Below are 13,957 nucleotides of genomic sequence, written 5' to 3'. Positions count from 1 at the left end.
TGATATGAATTTTGGGAAAAAACACTATAGCAACTTAATATATGAATATCCTTCATGGCTGTTGATGTCTAGAATACTCAGAAAGTTCACTAGAGACCTGATGCAAACTGCAGACCAGGACAAATCTGTCACATTGCCACTATCTGCTGTCACTTCATCTGAAGGTTCTTCAAGCCCAATGACTAAAAATCTTGATTGGGCTGCCTTCTAGATGAAAAAACTGAGTTTACAGTTTGTTCTACCCATTAAATTTTATTTTTATTTTGTTTCCATAGAAATGCTTCATTATATATCTGATTGCTCAAATTACATGGAGGTCTGACTTTGGTGGCAGCCCATCTGCAACACCACTGTCTGAAATGAGACAGAACTAGTAATTGTCTAACTGGACTGGCCTATTCTTAACACTGAGAGACTGGTTCAATGACTTATAAGACAATTCACCAAACCATTTTCTGGACTGTAAAATTTCTTGGGGAAGTTTTATACCAGGGAATTGGGGGGCTCAGATAATAATATCCCAACATGAAGACTTCAGAAGCTGGTTCGGAAGCAGAAGTTTTTCTCTGACCTTCTCTTCTCTAGTCTCTTGAGTTCCATTCTCTCCTGAGGCTAGCCATAGAAACTTGTACCTCTCATCCTCCAGGCAGGTCAGAGAAACCAGAATGCACATTTCCCTGAAGCCAGTCATAAAGCCAAAAGAATATTACTTCAATTTCCCCTCTACCTTTCTTTATAAAAACTGGTCGTAAAGAAATTATCTGACCCACCTTGTCTGACTGTAGGTCATAAGGCCCCATTCCAAAGGGAGTCCTTCTCCACAACGAGAAGGAAGGAATGCATGCTCAGATGTCCAGAGTAAATTAGACAGACAGGCCTTGCTAGCCAGGCTGTCATTTCTACATAACTGTTCATACTTTGTTGAAGCTAGGCATAAAAATGGACAATTTCTTCTTCCGTATCTTTGGGTCTTCATTCTGGAGCCCCCTGTGTACCCACATTAAATACATTTGTATGTCTTTTATCCAATGTATCTTCCTTATAAAAGCTGACTTTTCGGCAAACCTTCAGAGAGCCAAAGGGAAAGTTCTCCTTGGCTCCTACAACATCATGATCCGGTAACAACATACGTACATATACATTTACACATACCCAGCCAACAGAAATTTTAAGAAAAAAATATGTTTATAATATTTTATAATATATTCTATTTTATTAAATGTATGATATCAAATTATACTGATTTTATGAACTACTGATGGGCCAATCACCATGGCATGAAAAAATTATACAAGATGATACGTAAAAATAGATAAAATAAAATCCTGCATAACTAGAATCATTGACACTTAAGCTATTGAAATATCATGAGAAGGTTGTATTAGTAAAGGTTCTCCAAAGTAGCAGAACCAGTAGATTTATTTATTATGAGGCATTGGCTCACAAGATTGTGGAGGCTGGGAAATTGTTAAACCATCTACTGTCTGCAGGCTGGAGACCAAGGAAGGGTGATGTAATTCAGAATGAGTACAAGGGCAGAAGATAAAGTGAATTGTCCCAGCTTAAGTAGGCAGATAGGAAGTGAAAAGGGATACATTCCTGCTTCAGCTGCCTTTTGTTGTATTCAGGCCCTGGATGGATTGGGGAGTGAAAACTACTTTACTGAGTTCACAGATTCATATGCTAATCTCATCCAGAAACACTCCCATAGATACACACAGAAATCATGTTTAATCTGTGCACCATAGCCAGTCAAGTTGATACATAAAACTAGCCATCACAAAGGTTATAACCATTCTCTTGAACTAGTAATGAGACTTTAATGATCAGTTGGGGGTAGGACTGCATATATTTCTGCCAAACTACACCCTAATTGATTAATGGGCCATTATGCACTCTCTTACATCAAGCCACTGCACACTCGATTCCCTTGTTTCTTCTACCTGCATGGGATTTCCATTTGATCTCTCTTGGCAGGCTTCTGTTGCTTCAGGTTTCGCCTCAACTATTGCCGTCTCAAAAACTTTTTTTTTTTTTTTTTTTTTTTTAAATTTTGGACTGGACCAGTCTCTATCGCTTCTACCCCTGCTCTCCATTATTTTATATTCTATGTCAGCACAAATACGTTTTTCTCATAGCATATTATAGTTGAGAGTTGCCTTATTTTCTAGTTTGCTAATTTTTACCCAGATGGAATTAACATTGCTCATCAGTTGATTTAAAGAGATTATCCCGGATTATCCAGATAGACCCAATGTAATCAAAAGGGGACTTCACATGCAAAAGGGGAAGGTGGTGATGCCGTATGAAAAAAATGTGTGTCTTAGAAAAAAATGTTTTTTGTAATTTGGTACAGTAGCAGTAGAAAACTAATACATGTTTTGAAAAGGTATGACCATATAAAACACAAATGTAAATTATTAGTTCTGTATTTCTAGCTGTCCTTATCCCCAAAACTAACTTAACATAGTCCTAATTAACAGTGCAATGGGTTTGTTACAATTCTATAAAATTGAGTTTTCACAATTAATAGCCTACCACAGAGATATTTCAATACAGTAGACTTTATAACACCCCAAAGAGCATATTTATTCATATTTTAAGCTTCATGTTATATTGCATTTTAAAATACATTTCAAAGGTAGAATTAATGAAAAAAAAATGTTCATGTTTTTTAAAGTACATTGCCACAATATTTTCACAAGAGGTACCAATTTTTCCTGCCACCAACACTCTGCATCAGTTTTGCCACATACTTGATAGTATATTATCACTTTTGATTTTTAATGTTGCAAATTAATAGACAATAAAATGATACCTATATGAAGTTCTAATAATTTACTTTTCTATATTAATAAGTGAAGATGTTCATAATTTTATATGATTTTTGTGGACTTACCAATTACTTTCTGAGTTTCCTATTGATGTTCTTTTCTCATTTTCAAACTGTTCATATTCTCTCCTTGAGGATTAACTTCAAGGATATTTGCATTATTAGCAATTCTTGTGAGTAATGGTCCATTTTTCATTCTTTGATTACAGAGTGGATACTAAAGGGAAAAATCCATTTGTTCCACACATTATGAAGATAGCTTATTCATCCATATTTAGCATTCAAAATCATTTAACAGATAGACTTTGTGAATTGATTAACAATAAACATAATATACTAAAAATTACCATTGTCAAAAAGAGCAGCTAAAACTTAAACAACTTTGCTTAGTTTATGTATTTGTTTTATTTTGTTTACTTTTTCATTTTTTAAACCAAAGCCACTGAAACAGAAAAAGCCCTCAGGTGATGCATGGATAACTATCATTTGTAGATTTTGCCTTGTTAACTCATTGTGATTAATAATTTGAAATAAAGAAAGGGAATTATTCATTTTTGGAACCATTTATTAAGCACTCCATATGTCAGACATTATGGTGAGTTCTGGGAAAGTCAGCAACAAATAATATAGTCTCTCAAGTCATTCAGTTTAGAGTGAAAAACAAAATATAAATTATAATTGAGTCATCACAAATTTTCAACTGAGAAATAGGTGCATGATGCCATTATTTTAAATTGGAGATGCTTGACTTGGGAATAAAAAACGTGATTTTAGAATTGTTTTAAAGAATAAGAATCAGGCCAGGCATGGTGGCTCACGCCTGTCATTCCAGCACTTTGGGAGGCCAAGACGGGCAGATCACCTGAGGTCAGGAGTTCGTGACCAGCCTGGCCAACAAGGTGAAACCCCGTCTCTATTTAAAAAAAAAAAAAAATTAGCCAGGTGTGGTGGCATGTACCTGTAATCCCAGCTACCTGGGAGGCTGAGGCATGGGAATCGCCTAAACCCGGGAGGTGGAGGTTGCAGTGAGCCAAGATTATGCCACTGCACTCCAGCCTGGGCAACAGAGTGAGACTCTGTTTCAAAGGAAGAAGGAGAAGAAGAATCAGAAATAACTTAAAGAGATTGAAGGCAATTCCAGACAGAGGCATCAGCAGGAGAAAAAAAAAAAAAAATGCAGTGGCGTGAGAAAGAGTCATGATTGACAAACCACAAGACTTCAACATGTCTGGAGTTCAGTGTATGTGTAAGGGAAGTACAGGAATGGAGCAAGAAGCGTTTACATGTTGTCAGATCATTTAAATCCTCATATGCAAAGAACAAAATTAAACTTCTATTCTGTGGGTTTTGTGGAAGGTTTTAATCTTTATCAGCAGGAGAATGTCATAATCAGATTTAATTAGGCAATACTCATTCAGTAACAATGCGTAGACATGTTTTGAGCAGGAATCTTTGGTAATAGACTAGAAAAGATGTCTCCGGCTGCAGTGAGCTGAGATCATGGCACTGTACTCCAGCCTGGGTGACAAAGAGGACCCTGTCCCCAAGGAAAAAAAAAAAGAAAGAAAGAAAAGAATGCCTCTGAATTAAGTAGTGACATACTGAGGCCTCTCACCTCTTAAAACATATTTCAGAAGTGCCGAAGTCACTGGTAGATCTATAAATACAGTAACCATATAATGTATTGTCCAAACTGAGATACTTTGGAGCATAAAAAGGATATTCATAATTACAACAGATTGACAGGCATCCACTAAAGCTTTTCTGGGTAGGTTAAAATACATGGTTACTTTATCTCTAATGACTTCATCTATCATTTAAGATCCAGCAGGAAATGTATCCACTTCCTGTTCGTGAATAAAATGTCTGGAGAGTTAAGGCACTGAAGACACCACAGAGGGGAGAGTCAAGTGAATAGCCTTTGGGTCGATTAATTTACATGATGCTTTGGGGAAAGACTCCTAAGCACAGCAAAGAATCTGAAAGCAGTAGCGTTGCAAGGAGTGTTTCAGCGGCTCTGATCACATGGTTGTAGGGCCTGCACATTCTGATCCTGTGTGTGACTCCATCTCATTCTTGTTGGAACTGTCTGGGGCAGAGGGAATAATACTTATTTTTTACCTGAGCAGATGTTGCATATTCAAATAAATGGATATAAGTCATTTTCATTTGCAGCAGAAGGATATTAGGAAAAGATGTTTCCCCAGGATTTTAACTTTTAAGAAACAAACTAAATTTGATACCTCTTGTGAGCCTGGCTTCCTAAGTTCAGTTACCTACCTCTGTCGTTTGAATAACACATGGCCCTGTCAGGGAGGAAAAGAGAGTATTTATTAATACCTAATCTGTCCTCTCTGTACACCTAGATCCTAATAGCAGGGTGTCATTTGAATTCAACTTAGGATCTGTGATTAAGATAGCAATAACTGAAAGGATTATCTTACTTTATAGAAGCAACACAATGTTTAGTTGAGAATAACAAATCCACAATATTTAATGGTTTAATTGTACACAACAAATAACATTGTATACAATACATAAAATGTATGTAATTTGCTAAAAATATTATCTTGAAAAAAATGTATATCATTATTCACAAAGTTTATCAAATAGTTACCTTAAACAGCTAGTTATAAATCAGTTGATAAGTAAGTACAGATAGACACACATACACAGACATACATGCATATAGAAATATACACAACAAATAAGTGTTTGTATACAACGTCCATTAATGTAATCTCTTTAATCCCACTTTTCTTAGGAATGGCAAAAGATATAGAAAAATATTGTTAAGAGGAATGTCTGTGGCTAATTTTCTCTGTATTCATGGGTCAACTTCTGTATTCCAATAAGCAGAAGAGAATGATACAAATAATGTACTCTCTTATTATCTTTTTGGGTTTTGCTTCTTTTGTTTATGTGTCTTATCTTCCTAACCAGAAGTAATTTCAAAACATATGAATTATTCAACTTTGAAGATATTGTTACTGGGAAGTGCAAGAATCCTTAGTTCTTTGTCTTACTTGGAGAAAGCATTTTTCCAAGGGACTGATGTAGTTAAAAAGAGAATATGCTAAAAGAATAGAGAGCAGAAACAGTACATTAAAGGGACAGCACACTCTGCAAAGATGAAGCAGAGCAGGCTGCTGAATGGAGTGATCCAACAGCTTGTGGGTTCTGCATTGGGTTTTTATTATGTCGGACTTTTAAAAATTCCCTCCTCTGTCTTAAGCTTCCACATTTTTCGTTTGTCTAGTTTACTCACTCCTGTCTTAAGTCTCTGCCTTGTTCCCACCTAGCTCCCCCACCAGGCTTGTGGTACTTGCCTTTACTACTGCTGTGCATGTGCAGGCTGGTGCTGGATTCAAATCCTTCCTCAGACAGTGTTGCTCATTACTGCCACTCCAGGAAGAGGGTATAGTGGTTAAATTGTACTTATTAGACCTACCAATATCTTAGGCATTTTTTCTTTGCCCTCCTTATCAGCAAGTGCTACGTTCTGATAGGTTAACTCCAGAGTGAGTAATTACTGGGCATCTTAATAGGCATTCCTTCCTGCATAGGCATTTCCCTCCCCTTCCCTCTGTTCATATTGAGCATGCCTGTTTCCTGCTGGTTGATGGGGTATGAGATTCCCCAGACCTCCCATTTCTCAGGGGCTCCCCTCTCCTGCTCATGCCTGACTCTCGGCCTGCTCTAACACATAGCACAATACCAACATGTAATATGCTGAATGGACAATCAATTCAGTTTTACAGAATTAAATTCAATTGAAATCACAACAGCAGATTGCTTTACCCCATGTTCTTAAAGATTGTAACCTTCTTTTTCTTTTTCAATTGGGAAAGCATCATTGCTCACATCCTCACAAAAATCCCTTCAACATAACATTTTCTCCTCTATCAGATTTCTTGTAAAAATGGAGTCATTTAATATAGGTGATCCATTTTCTATAAATTTCTCTTCAATCACTCTGTAGATTCATCATTAATTTCCTTTTCTTTGGAGCAAACATTTATTGAATAACCAGCTGTGTGCTAGGTTAAGCAATGCAAATAAAAAGACTGACACTAAGAGGTCACAGAGGAGCAGGGGAGAAAGGACCTTTTAACAATGTGTAGTATAGGTAATGGAAAACAAGTACCCTTGCACAAAATACAAAAGGCAATTACCATTATTGAGGGCCTGCTATTTGCTAGATATTACACAAATCTCATTACAGTCAAGGAGGTGAGTACAAAGCCTTTTGGGAGTAAAAAAAAGAAAATGATTAATTCATTTGATGGAGTTAGGAAAAGCTTCAGAGAGTAACTTTTATTGGAGAAGAGTCTTGAAGAAAGGCCTGAAATTCAGCAAACAGACAATGAATAGAGGAACAACATGAAGAAAGCATACCATGTAAAGACTCTGATACCCTGTGTGAGAGTTTATAAAACAATGTCTTTGATTTTGGAAATAGCATTAAGAATGTAGGTGAGAAGAGGTTCTGTGTAAATTATTATTATATTGAATTATAAAACAGTATTTATGTGTTTGGATACTAGTAACAATGATGATTCTCTCTTTATAGTATGATGTATTATAGAGATGCCTTTTTCCCCCAATTCATAAATACATTAATAGGATGTTCTACCATATTATCTAAAACTAAAGTAATTTAAAATTAAAGACAAACACTGTTCTAATAAAATTCTACCAAAGAATCTTGTGCAAATTATTGTATTCATGACTTATTTAAATATATACACATGTGTATATGTGTGCATTAATATATATATGTATATATTTTAAAAGAGTGAAAAAATGTCAATAAATACAGGAACATTAGCTAAGAAATCTCCATATTATATACAGATAGAGGAATAAATAGACTTTTTTTATTAAAAGAGGCAATACTCTCTATGCTACTTTTGATGTAAAAATTATTATTAAATATAATTGAATTTTACAGGTGGAGATAAGGTGAAATAGGAGAATTCGTTCCATTTCAAATAAGGGTTTTTTCACAATTGGGGATGTTAATTTAGAAATTTCCTTTAAACTTAAGAAATTTAACTACAAACATCTTGAGATATTGGTGTTTTTATGTGTTTTACTTCTCCTTTATTTGATCGTTCGTTTTTAGACAGTATTGATTGATACTTTGTTACTTCAGATGCATAAATTAGCACTAACACCTCATCGTATCACCCCTTCTGTGCTTTTTCACTTTTATTACATTCTTAGATGTTGTTTGTATTAAAACATAAATAAATTAAGCAACCACATTCTGTCTGAATCAGTTCAGCCTGCTTTAACAAAATACCATAGATTGAATGGCTTAAACAACACATGTTTATTTCTTACAATTCCAGAAGCCAAAAGTCTGAGATCAGGATGTAGGCATGTTTGAGTTCTTGATAGATAACCTTGTTTTGGTTTACAGATGGTTGCCTTCTCATTATATCTTTAAATACCAGAGAGGAGAGAGGCATCAAGCTAGTTTTCACCTGTTTCCTCTTACAAGGGCACTAATTCAATTAAAGAGGCCTTCACCCTCATCATCTAATTGACATGGGATTTTCTCAGCCACTTTGTCAACCAGGGATCTCCACAGCCAGCAATATGCCCCTGCCACCTAGGCCTCGCTCAGCCCTGGGTCTGCCACTGGAGACTCCCTGCCCACTTGGTTCACCTGTGTTAGAGCTTGTGCAGTTCTTGAATTCTTGTCCTGGGTCCAAAAAGAATGAGGATACATGGCCAGGTGCGGTGACTCACACCTGTAATCCCAACACTTTGGGAGGTTAAGGCAGGCAGATCACGAGGTCAAGAGTTCCAGATCAGCCTGACCAACATGGTGAAACCCCATCTCTACTAAAAATACAAAAATTAATTGGGCATAGTGGCTTTCTCCTGTAATCCCAGCTACTCAGGAGGATGAGGCAGGAGAATCACTTGAACCCAGGAGGCGGAGGTTGCAGTGAGTCACACTCTAGCTTTGGCAACAGAGTGGGACTCTGTCTCAAAAAAAAGAATGAGAATACACTTACAATTTGAAGATTTGAAGGATGAGTATGGGTGGAGAAGATTTTTATTAAGCTGTGGAAGAGCTCTCAGCAGAAAGTGGGAGTGAGATCCCACACCCCAGCAGTCAGCAGTCAGGTCGTCTCTCTCCCAGTGTGGCTAGGTCCAGGGCTTTGTATGGACTCAGAATGGGAAGTGCATGCTGATTGACTTGTTAGAATGCAAACAAGGTTAAGGCAAAGACACTACTCAAAGGTGGGCACGGCAGTGCAGAAAGCCAATTAGGAAAGGGTAGGTATATGTAATATTGGTGAAGGATGGGGATCAATCAGAGAAAAGCACACCAAAGGGGAAGACATGTTCTCAGTCTGGTCTGTGGGTTTACCCGGAACTTGTAGCCAGGCTTTACACCATCTTCACCTTGAAGGTCAGGTTTCACTGGGGACCTGCCCTTATCTGCCTGGCCATTTGTTTCCTGCTGCTATCAAAATGACCTCCCAAAGGTCCCACCTCCTAATACCATCACGTTGAAGTTATAATTTTGACATGAATTTGGGGGTGAATGGAAACATTCAGTCCATAATGCCTTCTATAATATACTTCTAATCATTCTTTAATGGTGATTCTATAGTTAATAGGTTTTAATGTTGACCACCAGCAAACTTTTGATGTTGCTTCTCCATTGCAAACAAATTTAAATGTTTTAAAATTTATTTTTATTTAAGTATTATGTAAATACAACAAAATGCAAAAATTCTAAATACACAATTGATGAGTATTTATGAAGGGAATACATCAGTGTAATTACCACTTAGATCAAAAAATATAGTACCAGAGCTGTCTTTGTTTCCCTTCTAGTCAATACCATCTTTTCAAAGAAACCAATGTTCCAGTTTCTATTACCAAAAACTCACTTCTCCTATACTTCTATTTTATACTAATGAATTCATACAATATCAAGATTATTTTCATTCAATATTATGTCTGTGAGACAGATCCATTTTACAGTGGACAGCAGTACATATAATTACAATTTCTGATAATTCCAGAGTTTATGTATACATACTGTTGTTTATGGACTATTTTAACTCTAAGACACTTGTGAATGATGTTCCTACAGTCAACATTTTACACATATGTACACATTTATTTTGTGTCCATGTCTGAGAATGGAATTGCTGGATCACAGATTTCACAAGTGTTCACCATTAACAAGTTTGTTCGTTTGTTTTAAAAGGTGAGCCATTTCTTATCTAAATTCCTAATAATATCATGTCAGAGTTCCAGGGGTGATGTCAGCAAGGTGATGGAATAGGAAGCCCTAGACCTTATTTTCCCATGGCAACACTGATTAAATGATACATGGAGCAATTTCCTTTGTGAGAAATCTTGAAACCAGATGAGAGGTTCCTGTACCACTAGGCTTATGCAAAACTAGCTGTACCAAAGGCAGAAGGAAAACTCATGGCTCTCATTTGCCAGAGTCCCTCCCGCTACCACAGTGTGATATCATCGATATCATACTTCCCACCTCCAAATTTCTCCATAGAGAGGGAAAGAGAAGACTAGAATGTGACTATGTTTAGGATCTTGTGGGACTACTCAAAGCACTGTTTTCTGTCTTGACTGAATCTAAGCACTGACAAAAAGTTGTACCATATTTGGGATCACTGAGAGCAAAAGCAATGGTTCAAGTTATTAAGTATTTACTCACTATTGCTTCTCTCCCTGGTTCAGAATGAAGCGAGTTGGAGAAAAATCCCCAACTCCTGGCTTTACCCTAGGGAGAGAAATAGTTGGAGCATGCATCAAAATGCACAGCTTTTGGGGAGGCTGCACAAGGGACTTGTTTCTGTGTTGACTAACTTGGACCATTTATAGGGCCTGGCATACTCTAGATGCCTGGAGACTGCTGAGAACAAAAAGAGATCTGGGTACCTTGATGCTACTCCAGAGGATCCAAAATACAATAGAAAGAGGCTGATATCCCTTGGCAGTTTTACCCTCAAGAAGAAAAGGGAAGCATAGAATGTGTATTCAGCATTCTAGCTTTGTGAAGAGCTGACTGAAGAATGGATTTCTGTCTTGCGTATCTCAGAGCACTATTTGGCAATCCTATCCAGGGCAATTAGGCAACAAAAGGGAATTAAAGTCATTCAAATGGAAAGGGAAAGGAAGAAGTATAATTACCTCTGTTTTCAGATAATACGATCTTATGTATAAAAATCTTTATCAATTACAACACACACATGTTAGATTAATAAATAAGCTCAGCACAGTTTCAGTTTAAAATAATCAACATCCAAAAGCTAGGTGAATTTCTATATACTAACAATCATCCATCTACAAGGGAAAATAGGAAAATAATTCCATTTACTGTGTCATAAAAAATGATATACTTAGGAATATACTTAACTAATTAAGTGAAAAATTTACCCTGAAAACTAAAAAACTGCTGAAAGAAAATTTAAAAGACCCAAATAAATGAAAATAAATCTCAAGTTACTGGATTGAATTACCAAAAACCGTTAAAATGTCTATACTACTCAAATCAATCTACAGATTCGGTGCAATCCCTGTCAAAATCCCAATAGATTTTGGCAATTTAAATAGAAAAGCTTTTCAGCATTCAAATAGAAAATACATTTTTGTAGAGAAAATATAATTCTAAACAGAAAAAAACAATTTTAAAATTCCTGTGAAACCATTAAAAAACCCAAAGAGCCAAAACAAGAGGAACAAAACTGGAGGCATAACACATCCTGACTTTAAAACATATTACAAATCTATCAAAATCAAAACAGTATGGTTCTGGCCTAAGTACAGACATATAGAACATTTAAACAGAATAGAGAGCTCACAGAATAGAGAACATTGAAACAGAATAGAGAGCATGCATATATATTCAACTGATCTTTGACAAGGTTGCTGAGAATACACATTAGGAAAGGAGAGTCTGTTTTACAAATGATGCTGGGAAAACCAGATAGCCACATGCATACGAATGTAACTGGACCCTAATCTTAGATAATACACAAAATCAACTCAAAATGGCTTGAAGATTTAAATTTAAAATCTGAAACTATAAAACTTCCAGAAGAAAATGTAGGGGAAAACTTTGTAACATTGTTCTTGGCTATGATATCCTGAATATGAAATCAAAAGCACAGGCAATAAAAGCTAAAATAGACAAATGGGAATATATCAAACTGAAATGCTTCTGCACAGAGAAGTAAACAATCCACAGAGTATAAATGCAACCTACAGAATGGGAAAATATTTGCAAATCATCTATCTCAGATATCTGCTAAGGAGCTATCCAAAACATGCAGGAAACTCCTACAATTCAGTGGTAAAAAACAAACAAACAAACAAAACCTGATTTTTTTAATGAGCTAAGGACTTAAATACACATTTCTCTAATGAACACACACAAATGACCAACAGGTATATGAAAAGATGTTCAACATCACCAATCACTAGAGAAATACAATTCAAAATCACAATGAGATATCACCTCATACCTGTTTAGATGTCCATTTAAAAAAAAAGCAAGCATGCAGAAAGGGAAGGAGGGAAGGAGAGGGATGAAGGAAAGAAGAAAGGAAGGAAGGAAGGAAAGAAAATCATTTTTTGACAAGATGTGGAGAAATTAGTTCTCCTGGTGGAATGTAAAATGTTAAATGTACATCTGCTATGGAAATCAGTATGAAGTTTCCTCAAAAAGAATTAAAAATAGAACTCCCACATGATTCTGCATCCTACTTCTGGGAATTTATCCAAAATAATTAAAAATAGGATCCCGAAAAGATATTTGCACTCCTGTATTCAATGGAACATTATTTACAATAGCCAAGAAGTAGAGAAAACCTAATAGTCACTGGTAGATGAATTTATTTTGTTAAATATGCCATACATACAAAAGAATATTATTCTATTTCTCTCTAAAAAAAAGGAAGGAAATCCTCTCATATGCTACAAAGTGGAGGAATCTTGAGAAAATTATGTTAAGTGAAATAATTCACTCACAGAAGGATAAATACTGCATGATTCTACTTATATGCAGTGTCTACAGTAGAAAAATTCGTAGAAGCAGAAAGTAGAATGGTGGCTTCCAGGGGATAGAGGGAGGAGGAAATGGAGATGTCTGTTCGATGGGTACAGAGTTTCAGTCATACAAGATGAAAATGTTCTAGGGATTCACTATATCAAAATCGGCATATAGTTAGCAGTACTGTACTGCACACTTAAAAATTTGTTAATAGGACAGATTTCATGCTGTGTGTTTTTCAATACAAATTTTAAAAAGTGTATCCACTATCTCTCATCCTTGACAATACTTAGTATCTATTTTTTTTAAGTTACTTTTGTTGGTGTGCACTGTTATTACTATTTTACTTTAACTTTTTGGACCATCTTCTTTGTCCCATGGCTTACTGAATATTAGCTTAGTATGGTTTTATAGCTCCTATATTTTTCTGTTTTACCTCCACCCCAGACATTGTCTTTTTTTGTATTTCCATGAATTATTATAATTCAAAATTATTATATGTAAGGCATAAAATTTGAATAATAAAAATGGTAATAAAACAATTCACTAACAACCCAGCTCAGCTTAAAAACCCAGGTTAGCCAATAACTTTCCATTCACAGTTTCCCCTAATTCCATTCTCCTTTTGTCTTTCACATAAATAGGTATTTTGGTAAATGTTGTGCTTATTCTTTTGTCTGTATGGTCATATTACAATATGCAAGAAACTTTCAATATTGTATTGTTTAGTTGTTTGAGATCAGATTTACTTAAATCTATATTTTGACACATTTAGCAACTGAATATTTTTCAAGCATCCGGTGCCAAAAAACAAGGCACGGAACATTTCAATTGACGTAACATGTTCTTTTGCCCTCTCTTCTTTCCTTCAGAATCTATCAACTATTGATCTGCTTTATGTCCCTATAGTGTTGCCTTCTACAGAATGTAGTTATGTACAATATAGTACACAGTCTTTTGTGTCTGGTTTCTTTTACTGAGTACAATGCTTCTGACATGCTTCCATCTTGTCACATGTATTCATAGTTTGTTCATTTTTGTTACTGAACAGTAATCCTTGTGCATGT

The 13,957-nt window shown here is 35.8% G+C and overlaps 1 long non-coding RNA gene across 1 annotated transcript; it reads right to left on the bottom strand.

The window, feature by feature from the left end:
• Positions 1–2,569: 2,569 nt before the first annotated feature.
• Positions 2,570–12,535, bottom strand: LOC135967553 (uncharacterized). Its single transcript, XR_010581727.2, has 3 exons — positions 12,364–12,535; positions 5,114–5,139; positions 2,570–4,370 (listed from the first exon to the last, which is right to left on the bottom strand). It is a non-coding gene; the product is annotated as an uncharacterized lncRNA (long non-coding RNA).
• Between the last annotated feature and the right edge of the window lie 1,422 nt (positions 12,536–13,957).

Source organism: Macaca fascicularis, chromosome 15, assembly GCF_037993035.2.
Source record: "Macaca fascicularis isolate 582-1 chromosome 15, T2T-MFA8v1.1".
Lineage (NCBI taxonomy): Eukaryota > Metazoa > Chordata > Mammalia > Primates > Cercopithecidae > Macaca > Macaca fascicularis.
This window is presented reverse-complemented; position numbering and strand designations above follow the sequence as displayed.